We start from the raw sequence: 13,556 nt of genomic DNA, 5'->3' as shown, positions 1-13,556 counted from the left end.
CTACTTCCTGTAGAGAATCAATGGCCATTTGTTTACTTGTGCATCAAAGTGAGTTCCAGAAGTTTTATCAAATTACAACATTCCAATCCCTTGGACTTGTCTCAATGATAAGAAGAGTGTTAAGATATACGAGTATCCAACTCCAAACAACAACATAATAATAATCGTTCAAGCGTTTTCCAATATTTGAAGCATACTGGTATCTCAGCTCCTACATCCTTTAGTGAAAGGGATAAATTGGCTATATCATCCCTGAGGAAGAATACTTGACAGAAATTGAAGCATCCAAGCACAACCTACACGATATGATAGTATGGCTTATGGGTTTCAAACCCTTAATTGTAGTTGCTTTGAATAAAGAATTTAAAGCCTTGATAAATTATAAGTGATGATGATGATATGGATTATGTTTCTAACATCCCTTCTCCATCAATCCATTTATGATGAACCTGAATTAGATTACGAGAATAGTAAAGTGTCTCACTTGTAGTAGTGAAATACACTTTCAAGTTCCAATCCTATAATGTTTACAAAAATAGTGCCTTTAAATTCCTTGAATGATATTTTGGTTTTAAATCAATATTATTAGTACCATTTAATTTATTATTTCTTTTATAAACAAGATATAAAATATTAGTACCATCACAAATGTGAAAAGATAGGCATAACAAACATTTGTTTTGCTGATGATCTGATGCTTTTCACTAGGGGAGGTGAGATTTATGTGACTCTCATGATGAACATTATCAACAATTTCTCTACAGCTACTGGTCTCAAAGCTAGCCCTATTAAGTGTAAGGTTTATTTTGGGGGTGTGGATGAAGATGTTGTTAGAACAAGATTTGTTCTGATCAATATTCTTAGTTTTAATGATAACAATGTATATGAATTTTGTATGAGATAATGTGGTACTCTAATACTATGCAATTTCCATTTCAGGAATTATATAAAGAGTATGCACAAAATCAGCGCAAGAAGCACTGACTCAGAAGGTTCAACATGCAACATCAGAACATGGTCTGGCAAGACATCAGAAGATGGTCAAGCAGAATCAGAACATGGTCTATGGAAGCATCAGAAGGACTTGAGATCAGAAGCATAAGCACTGAAGTTCTCATGGTATCACGCTAAGAAGCACTTCAAGGTCAGAAGACAAGAAGATGCTCTGCACCAAGCTGTTTGACTCTGATGATATTCAAACGTTGTTTACACAAACATCAGATCAGAAGCAAGTACAAGATGGCAGGCTACGCTGACTGACAAAAGGAACGTTAGAAGCTATTAAAGGCAACGTCAGTAGACACAGCGAAAGCAAGGCTCGAGGTAGTTGACAAAAGAGTGAAACATTAAACGCAATGCTGTACGGATTATGCAAAGCATTAAATGCTCTCAACGGTCATCTTCTCAAACGCCTATAAATTGAAGTTCTGATGAGAAGCAAGGTTACGAACTCTGAACACAACACTTGCGCAAATATACAAAAACGCTGTCAAATTCAAAAAGCTCTCAAACTTCATCTTCAACCTCACTACATTGCTGTTGTAATATATTAGTGAGATTAAGCTTAAACTTAAGAGAAAATCACAGTTGTGATAATAGCTTTATAAGAAGCATTGTAACTCTTAAACGATTTTGTTTACATTAATTTGTAAGAACTAGAGTGATCAGGTTGTTGATCAGAATACTCTAGAAAGTCTTAGAGGGTATCTAAGCAGTTTGTTCCTAGAGTGATCAGTTTGTGATCAGTATACTCTAGAAGACTTAGAAGTTGTCTAAGTGGAAAACCATTGTAATCTTGTGTGATTAGTGGATTAAATCCTCAGGTGAGGTAAATCACTCCAAGGGGGTGGACTGGAGTAGTTTAGTTAACAACGAACCAGGATAAAAATCATTGTGCAAATTGTTTTTATCTTACAAGTTTTAAAAGCTACACTTATTCAAACCCCCCCTTTCTAAGTGTTTTTCTATCCTTCAATTGGCATCAGAGCGCCGGTTCTAAGGTGCAAGCACTTAACCGTGTTTAGAAAAGATTTAGGAAGAGAAAAACGCTTAAGTCAAGATGGCTGGTGAAGATCCAACAAATACATCTACATCTGGCTCTGCTGAGCAATACAATAGAAATGGTAACAATGGTTACACTAGACCACCAGTATTTGATGGTGAAAACTTTGAATACTGGAAAGATAAACTTGAAAGTTACTTCCTTGGTCTAGATGGTGACTTATGGGATCTGCTGATGGATGGTTACAAACATCCAGTGAAAGCTACTGGTGTAAAGCTTACAAGACAAGAAATGAATGATGATCAAAAGAAGCAATTCAAAAATCATCATAAGTGTAGGACTGTTTTGTTGAATGTTATCTCTCATGCTGAATATGAGAAGATATCTAACAGGGAAACTGCCTATGACATATATGAGTCATTGAAAATGACCCATGAAGGAAATGCTCAAGTCAAGGAGACTAAAGCTCTTGACTTGATCCAGAAATATGAAGCCTTCAAGATGGAGGATGATGAAAATATTGAGAAGATGTTCTCAAGATTTCAAACGCTAACTGCTGGATTGATAGTTCTTGACAAGGGATACACAAGGGCTGATCATGTCAAGAAGATCATCAGAAGCTTGCCAAGAAAATGGGGTCCTATGGTGACTGCTTTCAAAATTGCCAAGAATCTGAATGAAGTCTCTCTTGAAGAATTGATCAGTGCTCTGAGGAGTCATGAAATTGAGCTGGATGCTAATGAACCTCAGAAGAAATGTATCTCTATTGCATTAAAATCTAATTATAAAAAATGCACTAATGCTTTTCAGGCTGAAGAAGTAGATTCTGAAGAATCAGAATCAGAAGAAGAAGATGAACTGTCCATGATCTCCAGAAGGGTAAACCAACTCTGGAAGAGCAAGCAAAGGAAGTTCAAGAGCTTCAGAAGTTCAAAGAAGCCTGAAAGAGGAGAATCTTCTGGAGGCAGAAGATCTGACAAGAAGAAGGTCATCTGCTATGAATGCAATGAGCCTGGACACTTCAAGAATGAATGTCCAAAACTTCAGAAGGAGAATCCCAAGAAGAAGTTTCATAAGAAGAAGGGTCTTATGGCAACATGGGATGATTCTGAATCAGAATTAGAATCAGACTCTGAAGGCGAGCAAGCAAATTTTGCACTGATGGCCACAGTGGATGACGGATCAGAATCTACATCAGAATCAGATTCTGAAGAGGTATTTTCTGAACTATCTAGAGAAGAGTTAGTTTCCAATTTAACTGAACTTCTGGAACTCAAGGCTCATCTTAGTATCAAATACAAAAAGCTGAAAAATCTATTTGAATCTGAAACCAAGAAGCTGGAAGTGGAAAATTCTGAACTGAAGGAAAAAGTTTTAAAATTATCCAAAGACATTGGATCTCCTTATGAATCAGAAAAATCCATTCCTAGCCTCAATCATATTCTGAAAGAATATGACTCGAGCTTCAGAAAGTTTCTATCTAGAAGTATTGGCAGAAGTCACCTTGCTTCTATGATATATGGTGTTTCTGGAAACAAAAGGATTGGCGTTGGCTATGAGGGTGATATCCCACGTAAATTTGAACCTGTAGATGATTTGAAAATCACATACAAGCCATTGTATGATCAGTTCAAATATGGCCACTCACATGATATTAGGCTCACTTCACATGCCAAAAGCTTTAACACTTCACACACCAAGAAGCATGTGACACAACCAAAAAAAATCAGGTTGCCAAACCTAAAGAATATCATGCTGTTCCTCCTGTTACTTATCATGCTAAACCCAAGTTCAATCAGAACTTGAGGAAAACTAACAAGAAAGGACCCAAGAAACTGTGGGTACCTAAGGAGAAGATAATTTCTGTTGCAGATATCCTTAGCAGCAAAGAAGACAAAGCACAAAATGTCATGGTACCTGGACTCTGGGTGCTCGCGACACATGACGGGAAGAAGGTCTATGTTCCAAGACCTGGTGCTTAAATCTGGTGGAGAAGTCAAGTTTGGAGGAGATCAGAAGGGCGAGATTATTGGCTCCGGAACCATAAGTATTGGTAACTCTCCTTCCATAACTAATGTACTTCTTGTAGAAGGATTAGCGCATAACTTATTGTCCATAAGTCAATTAAGTGACAATGGTTATGACATAATCTTCAATCAAAAGTCTTGCAAGGCTGTAAGTCAGAAGGATGGCTCAATCCTATTTACAGGCAAGAGAAAGAACAACATTTATAAGATTTATCTTTCAGATCTTGAGAAGCAGAAGGTGACTTGCCTTATGTTTGTTTCTAAAGAGAAATGGGTCTGGCACAGAAGATTAGGACATGCTAGTTTGAGAAAGATTTCTCAGATTAACAAACTAAATCTGGTCAGAGGACTCCCAAATCTGAAATACAAATCAGATGCTCTTTGTGAAGCATGTCAGAAGGGCAAGTTCTCCAAACCTGCATTCAAATATAAGAATGTTGTCTCTTCCTCAAGGCCGTTAGAACTTCTGCACATTGATCTGTTTGGACCAGTCAAAACAGCATCTGTCAGAGGGAAGAAATATGGATTAGTCATCGTAGATGATTATAGCCGCTGGACATGGGTAAAGTTCTTAAAACACAAGGATGAGTCTCATTCAGTGTTCTTTGAATTCTGCACTCAGATTCAATCTGAGAAGGAGTGCAAAATCATAAAGGTCAGAATTGATCATGGTGGTGAATTTGAGAACAGATTCTTTGAGGAGTTCTTCAAAGAAAATGGTATTGCCCATGATTTCTCTTGCCCTAGAACTCCACAGCAAAATGGAGTTGTAGAGCAAAAGAATAGGACTCTACAAGAAATGGCCAGAACCATGATCAACGAAACCAATATGGCTAAGCACTTCTGGGCAGAAGCAATAAACACTGCATGTTATATTCAGAATAGAATCTCTATAAGACCTATTCTAAATAAGACTCCTTATGAATTGTGGAAGAACAGAAAGCCCAACATTTCATATTTTCATCCTTTTGGATGTGTTTGTTTTATTCTGAATACTAAAGATCATCTTGGTAAGTTTGATTCTAAGGCACAAAAATGTTTCCTTCTTGAATATTCTGAACGCTCTAAAGGCTATAGATTATACAATACTGAAACATTGGTTGTAGAAGAATCAATCAATATCAGATTTGATGATAAGCTTGGTCTTGAAAAGCCAAAGCAGTTTGAGAATTTTGCAGATATAGATATTGATATATCAGAAGCTGTAGAACCAAGAAGCAAAGTTTCAGAAGTTGAAAATCTCAGAAGCAAACAATCAGAAGATCAAGTTGCTGCATCTTTAGAGAATCTCAGAATTTCTGAAGAGCCAACAGTCAGAAGATCTTCTAGACTCACCTCAGCTCACTCAAAAGATGTGATTCTTGGAAAGAAAGATGATCCTATCAGAACCAGAGCATTTCTTAAGAACAATGCAGAATGTCAATTAGATCTTGTTTCTTTGATCGAGCCAACTTCTGTTGATCAAGCTCTAGAAGATCCAGATTGGATAATTGCCATGCAAGAAGAACTAAATCAGTTTACAAGGAATGATGCATGGGATTTGGTTCCTAGACCAAAAGGATTTAACATCATTGGTTCAAAGTGGGTTTTCAGAAACAAGCTTAGTGAGAAGGGAGAAGTGGTAAGAAACAAAGCCAGACTGGTGGCTCAGGGTTATAGTCAGCAAGAAGGTATTGACTATACAGAAACCTTTGCACCAGTGGCCAGGTTAGAATCTATTCGCTTATTAATTTCTTTTGCCACTCAGCATAACATCATTCTGTATCAGATGGATGTTAATAGTGCCTTCTTAAATGGTTATATAGATGAGGAAGTCTATGTCCACCAACCTCCTGGTTTTGAAGACTCTAAGTCTCCAGAACATGTTTTCAAACTTAAGAAATTATTGTATGGATTGAAGCAAGCTCCTAGAGCTTGGTACGAAAGATTAAGTTCTTTCCTTCTGGACAATGGATTCACTAGAGGACAAGTGGATACGACTCTCTTCTGTAAAACATCTAAGAAGGACATTCTAATTTGTCAAATTTATGTTGATGATATTATTTTTGGAACATCTAATGCTTCACTTGGAAAGGAGTTTGCTAAGTCTATGCAGGCTGAATTTGAAATGAGTATGATGGGTGAACTCAAGTATTTTCTTGGGATTCAAATCAATCAAACTTCTGATGGAACTTATGTTCATCAAACGAAGTATGTGAAAGAACTTCTGAAGAAGTTTAATCTTTCTGAAAGCAAAGAAGCCAAAACTCCTATGCATCCAACGTGTGTTCTAGGTAAGGATGAGGTAAGTAAGAAGGTAGATCAGAAGTTGTACAGAGGTATGATTGGATCTCTTCTATATTTAACTGCTTCTAGACCTGACATTCTATTTAGTGTTTGTTTGTGCGTTAGATTCCAATCAGATCCTAGAGAATCTCACTTAACTGCTGTTAAGAGAATTCTGAGGTATCTGAAAGGTACTACTAATGTTGGTTTAGTCTACAGAAGATCTAAAGAATACAACTTAGTAGGATTTTGTGATGCTGACTATGCTGGAGATAGAATTGAAAGGAAGAGTACTTCTGGAAGTTGTCAATTTCTAGGAAGTCATCTGATCTCCTGGTACAGCAAGAAGCAAGCTACCATTTCCCTCTCAACAACAGAAGCAAAATATGTTGCTGCTGCTAGTTGTAGCACACAAATGCTCTGGATGAAGAGTCAGCTAGAAGATTATCAAATATATGAGAGTAACATTCCTATCTTCTGTGATAATACTTCTGCCATATGTTTATCTAAGAATCCTATCTTACATTCCAAAGCTAAACATATTGAGATTAAACATCATTTCATTAGGGACTATGTTCAGAAGGGTGTTCTGTCTTTAAACTTTATGGATACAGACCATCAATGGGCTGATATCTTTACAAAACCCCTTGCTGAAGATAGGTTTAAGTTCATTCTGAAGAATATCAGTATGGATTTATGCCCAGAATGAGAAGATGAGAAGATCTTATGTATGGTTATACTCTGAAATATGTTGGGATTATGTTTTTATAAGAAGTTCTGATTATGATCAATTAGAAGTTCTGATTCTGTTATTACTAACGTTTCATTATCTAAGTTGATTCAGAATCTCTTTTAAAGCAAAACAGCTGTCACTAGTCTTTCCAGAAAATGAACACGTGTTCACTATTTTTGGACAAGCATGCGTGCAGTTGAGGAGACGCAGCCCTAGGTAACTGTGCAAATCATTTCAGTTTGTCACTTTATCTCTCCTAATGTCATATCTCATTAAATGCAAATTGATGTCATGTTTTTCGGTAATCATTTCATTTAAACCATATTGCATTTATTATTTTCTTTTATTCAATCTTTTAAATACCTCTCTTCATCTTCATTTCATTTTTTTTCACTCTCTCTCTCTTCATTCGTCCCTCACTTTTTGCATTCATCACATAAACCCTAGCTTGTGTCTGCAACTTAGCATCTCATCATGAATCCTTCATCAAACTCTTCAAACCAAGCAGAAATGTCTTCCACTCAACTGGTTTTTAGCAAGCGTGGTTTTGCTCCATTGAAGACTTGTTCCATTCCTACATTAGAAATGGAAGTTCTTTGTGAGTCTTCGGTGGATTTTGAGAATCTGAAAGCACATGGTTTCAAACGTGATGCAAAGATATTGGCACAAGGGTGGTCAACCTATCTTGATAGATTGGTTGGACCAATTTATCCGGCTCTTGTGAAAGATTTCTGGGCTCATGCAACGGTTACTCCAACTGCAATCATCTCCTTCGTGTTAGGGCATGAAGTTGTGATAACTGAGAAGTTGATCAGGAAGCTGTACAACTTGGATGATGAAGAAGGATGCACTGGTCCTCTTCATGCCAGAGTTAGTTGGCTACAGGTTGAAAGACAAATATTGTATGCTACTGGTATTGAATCTCATAAAACTGGTACATTGAGGGTGTTCTATCAAGTTTGGGCTGAGATTATTCTGGGTTCTCTCCATCACAGAAGAAGATCGTTATCCTCCTCTTACATTAGTCCTGATCACAAATATACTTTTTTCTGCATTGGAAGAAGAATTGAACTCAACATCTCCAACATTCTTTTTCAGAATCTGAAAATGGCTATTGAAGAGTCAAGAGATGAAGAACGTGAGAAGTATCCTCATCTTCCAAGAAATGCTATTCCTTTCGCCAGAATGATTTCAGACATTCTGATAGAAAGTGATTTGATGGACTCTCTAAGGATTATTGGAACGTCCAAATTCTTTGGAGTCTTTCAAGGTCATGTCTTCAATGGTCTTGATCTGCTAAGATTGGAACTTATCAGGGAGCTAACTTCTGTTCCTGTGATCTTCCCAGATATTCTGACCAGAAGAATTCCGGTTGAAGGCTTTGCTACCTTGTTCCAAGCAGAACTTCACAAGGTTGTTAAGCATTATTTGGAAGCTTCTGTAAGAAATCAATCTTCTGTTGATCCTGCGTGGATTAGTGGAAGAGTGCTTCCTTCTTTGGCTGACCTTCAGAAGAAGGATCAGAAGAAGCAAGAAGCAAGGCTAAAAATAAAGGCTCAAGAAGAAGAAGCCAAGAAAGCCAAGAAGCAAAGGGTCACCTTTGATCCTGTCAAAGTAAACTCCAAAGAATATCAAGATCAGCGCATTAGGGAATCTTTTCGTACTAAAAGTACTACAAATTTTCCCAGACAAGTATACCAACCACCTCCTTCTGAACCTCAATCTTCTATCCAACCTCCTCCTTCTGAACCTCACAACACCTTCACCATTCCAAATCCTCCTCAACCATATCTTTCTACACCTGTTTTGAACCCCACTCCACTAAACGTCTATCCTCCCACACCCACTAATATACCATCCTCATCAACCATCTCCACAAATATTCCATCTTCTTCAACCACAGCAGTTCCACCTTCTCTATCCCATCCCTTTCCTACCAGAAAATCCAACCCATACTTCCTTCTCTACCCGACTACAAATTCACCTTCAATCCTCCTGAACCTGAACCTCATATCTACCTGGAGTTGTTCAGACATGAAGTTATCACTAGGCTGTATCTCTTGAAAGATGCCTTCTTCAATGACCTTGATGATGTTTCTACTAGAAATCTTTGGAGAAGTTTTCGCCAAGATTTTCAGGTTGGAGCCATGGCTGTTTAGAAGAGACTAGTGGCTGCTGCACCTGGTTATGCTGGATATCTTCTTGAAGTTGATGATGGAAAATATTTTCATCCTATCAGAAACAGGAGAGTTTTTGAAGAGAAGATGTTTGTTGATGAGTTGCTGGACAATCCTTGTAGGGATATTGTGGTCTGGAGACCTAAGTATCCAGTTCTGACTAGAGACTTCAAGTCACTATTTGACTTTCTGAGGGAAAATCCTTCTGAGGAAGACCCCAATTTGGTCATTCCAGAAGTTGTTGATCCTCCAGAAGTTGAAGGTCCTTCTGCTCTAAGGAATCTTGCTGCGATTCTTCAAGCTCTTGAGAATGGAGATTCTGATCTTCCTGCTCCTGAGTATGAAGAAGATGCTGATATGGGAGAAGCTGATGCTGAAGATCATCCTGCTGAGACTATTCTTGTTGAGGAAAATCATGATGATGATCTAACAATGGAAGCTGCTGTTGAGATTGCTGTCTCTCTGAACAGAAGTTGTGAAGCTTCTTCTGGTGAACCCTCTCTTCTGGTGAAGACTCTAGAGGTTATTCAGAAGAACCAAGCTGAGCTAGCTTCTCGTATGGACAAGCAAGAAGACACCAATGCTGAGTTCCGCTCTTTCATGGAGAGGCAGACTGAGAGCAATGCTGGGATTCATGACATGCTGGCCAAGATTATGTCTAAGCTAGGGTCGTCTTAGTCCTTTGTATCTTAGTTGTTTCTTTGTTTCTTGCATCTGTCTTCTATGCATCTTCCTTGTACCTTCTGATAATTCTCTCTTGCTATCAATGAAAATTATCTTCTTTTCTCTCATCTTGTTTTGTTTTTCATCTAAATCTTTTGTGTTTTTGATGTTATGACAAAAAGGGGGAGAAAATGTGATAAATGATCTGATTTATATTATCAGTTGCTGGGAGAAAGTCTCCACATTTCTAACAAGAATTTGCAAGTTCCGTGTCTTTAAGTGTTTTGCAGGATTGAAGACAATCTTAAAAGCTCAACATGAGAAGCAAAGACATGGGAAAAGCAATTCTGTATGGAAACAAGCTCATGGAAATTGAAGCAAGCTGAGTGCTATGAAGCTTCAAGATCAGAAGCAAGAAGGAAGAATGTTATGATATTCTGATGATAGAATATGCTCTAACACATTCTTATTCCTTATATGTTCTGATGCATGTTTTAGTTCTAAATATGCTCTGAAACATTATTGTTTATGCTCTGATACATATTATATGTTCTGATACATATATTATGTTCTGATTCATTCATGCTATGACTTTTGTCGTATAGTTTGTTTTGTAACATTTCAGGATGTAGAGATGCTCTGATGATGCTCTGGTACATTCAACAATGTTCTGATACAATCTAGCATGCAATGATCCAAGAAGAAATTCAAGCTCTGAAGCTGTCCTATGGAAGCAAGAAGCAGAAGCTATGAATGTTCTGAAGATCTAAGCATATGTGATCGTCTCAACTGAAATGGAAAATACTCAGGGAAGTCCTTTGTTTATAAATTTCTTCCAGTATTTATTTCAGGGGGAGATTATTTATCTCAGGGGGAGATTGTTAATCTCAGGGGGAGATATATTCACACACTATGTTTATATGCTTATGCTATAACTGTGTAATTGTCTTTAGCCGTCTGATATTTTGATTGCAAATTCATATCATTTATATATGTTTTTGTCATCATCAAAAAGGGGGAGATTGTTAGAACAAGATTTGTTCTGATCAATATTCTTAGTTTTGATGATAACAATGTATATGAATTTTGTATGGGATAATGTGGTACTCTAATACTATGCAATTTCCATTTCAGGAATTATATAAAGAGTATGCACAAAATCAGCGCAATAAGCACTGACTCAGAAGGTTCAGCATGCAACATCAGAACATGGTCTGGCAAGACATCAGAAGATGGTCAAGCAAAATCAGAACATGGTCTATGGAAGCATCAGAAGGACTTGAGATCAGAAGCAGAAGCACTGAAGTTCTCATGGTATCACGCTAAGAAGCACTTCAAGGTCAGAAGACAAGAAAATGCTCTGCACCAAGCTGTTTGACTCTGATGATATTCAAATGTTGTTTACACAAACATCAGATCAGAAGCAAGTACAAGATGGCAGGCTACGCTGACTGACAAAAGGAACGTTAGAAGCTATTAAAGGCAACGTCAGTAGACACAGCGAAAGCAAGGCTCGAGGTAGTTGACAATAGAGTGAAACATTAAATGCAATGCTGTACGAATTACGCAAAGCATTAAATGCTCCCAACGGTCATCTTCTCAAACGCCTATAAATTGAAGTTCTGATGAGAAGCAAGGTTACGAACTCTGAACACAACACTTGCACAAATATACAGAAATGATGTCAAATTCAAAAAGCTCTCAAACTTCATCTTCAACCTCACTACATTGCTGTTGTAATATATTAGTGAGATTAAGCTTAAACTAAAGAGAAAATCACAGTTGTGATAATAGCTTTATAAGAAGCATTGTAACTCTTAAACGATTTTGTTTACATTAATTTGTAAGAACTAGAGTGATCTGGTTGTTGATCAAAATACTCTAGAAAGTCTTAGAGGGTATCTAAGCAGTTTGTTCCTAGAGTGATCAGGTTGTGATCAGTATACTCTAAAAGACTTAGAAGTTGTCTAAGTGGAAAACCATTGTAATCTTGTGTGATTAGTGGATTAAATCCTCAGGTGAGGTAAATGACTCCAAGGGGGTGGACTGGAGTAGTTTAGTTAACAACGAACCAGGATAAAAATCATTGTGCAAATTGTTTTTATCTTACAAGTTTTAAAAGCTACACTTATTCAAACCCCCCCTTTCTAAGTGTTTTTCTATCCTTCAGATGTTCAGCAAAGAATTTTGGCCATCACTGGTTTTGTGGCTGGAAGCCTTCCATTCAAGTATTTTGGGCTACCTCTTATTAGTAGAAAGCTCACTGTCAGTTTGTGCAGGCCTCTCATTGATAAGAATGCCTCTAAAATTACTCATTAGACAGCTAAGCTGTTGAGCTATGCAGGTAAACAGCAATTGGTGAGAAGTGTTTTGTTTTCTGTAACCAACTATTGGATGCAGGTTTTTTACATGCCCAAGTGTGTAATAAAACATATTGAGGCTGTGTGCAAAAGCTTTGTATGGAGTGGAACTGTTACAATTACAAAGAGGGCACCAGTGGCATGGGATAAAATGTGTGATCCAAGGAGTGCAGGGGTTCTGAACATCACTTCTTTGAGGGAGTGGAATAAAGCTACTGTAGGTAAACTGTTTTGGAATATTCAATCCAAGGCTGATAAACTTTGGGCGAAATGGCTTAATATATATCATCTAAAAAATCAGGAGTTCCTATTGTGGCAGCCTAGTGCTACTAGTTGTGGCTTGCTTAAAGACTTATGTGCTTGCAGGGAAGTGCTCACTCAAACTGAGTATTGGAATGAGGTCTTGCAGACTGGAGTCTATAGAACAACAAAAATGTACCAATGCTTGCGTGGGGAGAAGCAACAGGTGCCTTGGAGAAAGATTCTATACCAAAACATGGCCAGGCCGAGGGCACAATTTCATCTTTGGTTGGCTCTGCTGGGCAGGGTTAACACCAAGACTAGAATGCTAAAATTTGGAATCAATACTAACTTATGTTGTGTTTTATGTACTGAACAGGAAACGCTTGAGCACCTTTACTTTTGTTGCAATTGGACAAAGGGCCTGCAGACTAGTGTATTAAACTAGATTGGGTATTATAGGACTCCTTGTCCGTGGCAGCAAGAAGCAATGTGGCTGTCCATGGAAACTAATAAGAAAGGATGGAGAAGAATGATTCTCAAGGTGGCTGTTGCAGAATTGGTTTATGCTATCTGGCAGAATCGAAATGCTATTATTTTTGGGAATGAGAGTATAGATAATCATGTGGTTGAAAAAGTTAAGTTTATTGTATACACTAGATGCTCTAGGTGTAGTTCAATTAGTAGACACTTTGATGAACATACTCTTTGCATAGAGTAACTTGATTGCTTGATACCTGAATCTTTATGATCGGTTTGTACCTCATTGTTTTTTGGAAATAAAAATTTATATTTGTTCCAAAAAAGAAAGATATAAAATATTATCTTCAATAAAATATATGGAAGAGATTAAACTTATACAATTTATCTCTTAAATAGTATTTAATATCAACATAATTCACACTACTTTCATAATTTAAAATGATGCTTATCCAATTTTGTTTTTTATTTTTTATTTTTCTATTCAATAATTTCATAAGTAACATTGAAATTGAACATAACAAACAATTAATTAATGAAAAAGCATGATTTCTGTCTTTACATTACATTTTTATAGGCAAAATTATACCAAATATCGTATTTTATTTT

The sequence above is a fragment of the Vicia villosa genome, linkage group LG1 (assembly GCF_029867415.1).
Source record: "Vicia villosa cultivar HV-30 ecotype Madison, WI linkage group LG1, Vvil1.0, whole genome shotgun sequence".
In the NCBI taxonomy this organism is placed as follows: Eukaryota; Viridiplantae; Streptophyta; class Magnoliopsida; order Fabales; family Fabaceae; genus Vicia; species Vicia villosa.
This window is presented reverse-complemented; position numbering follows the sequence as displayed.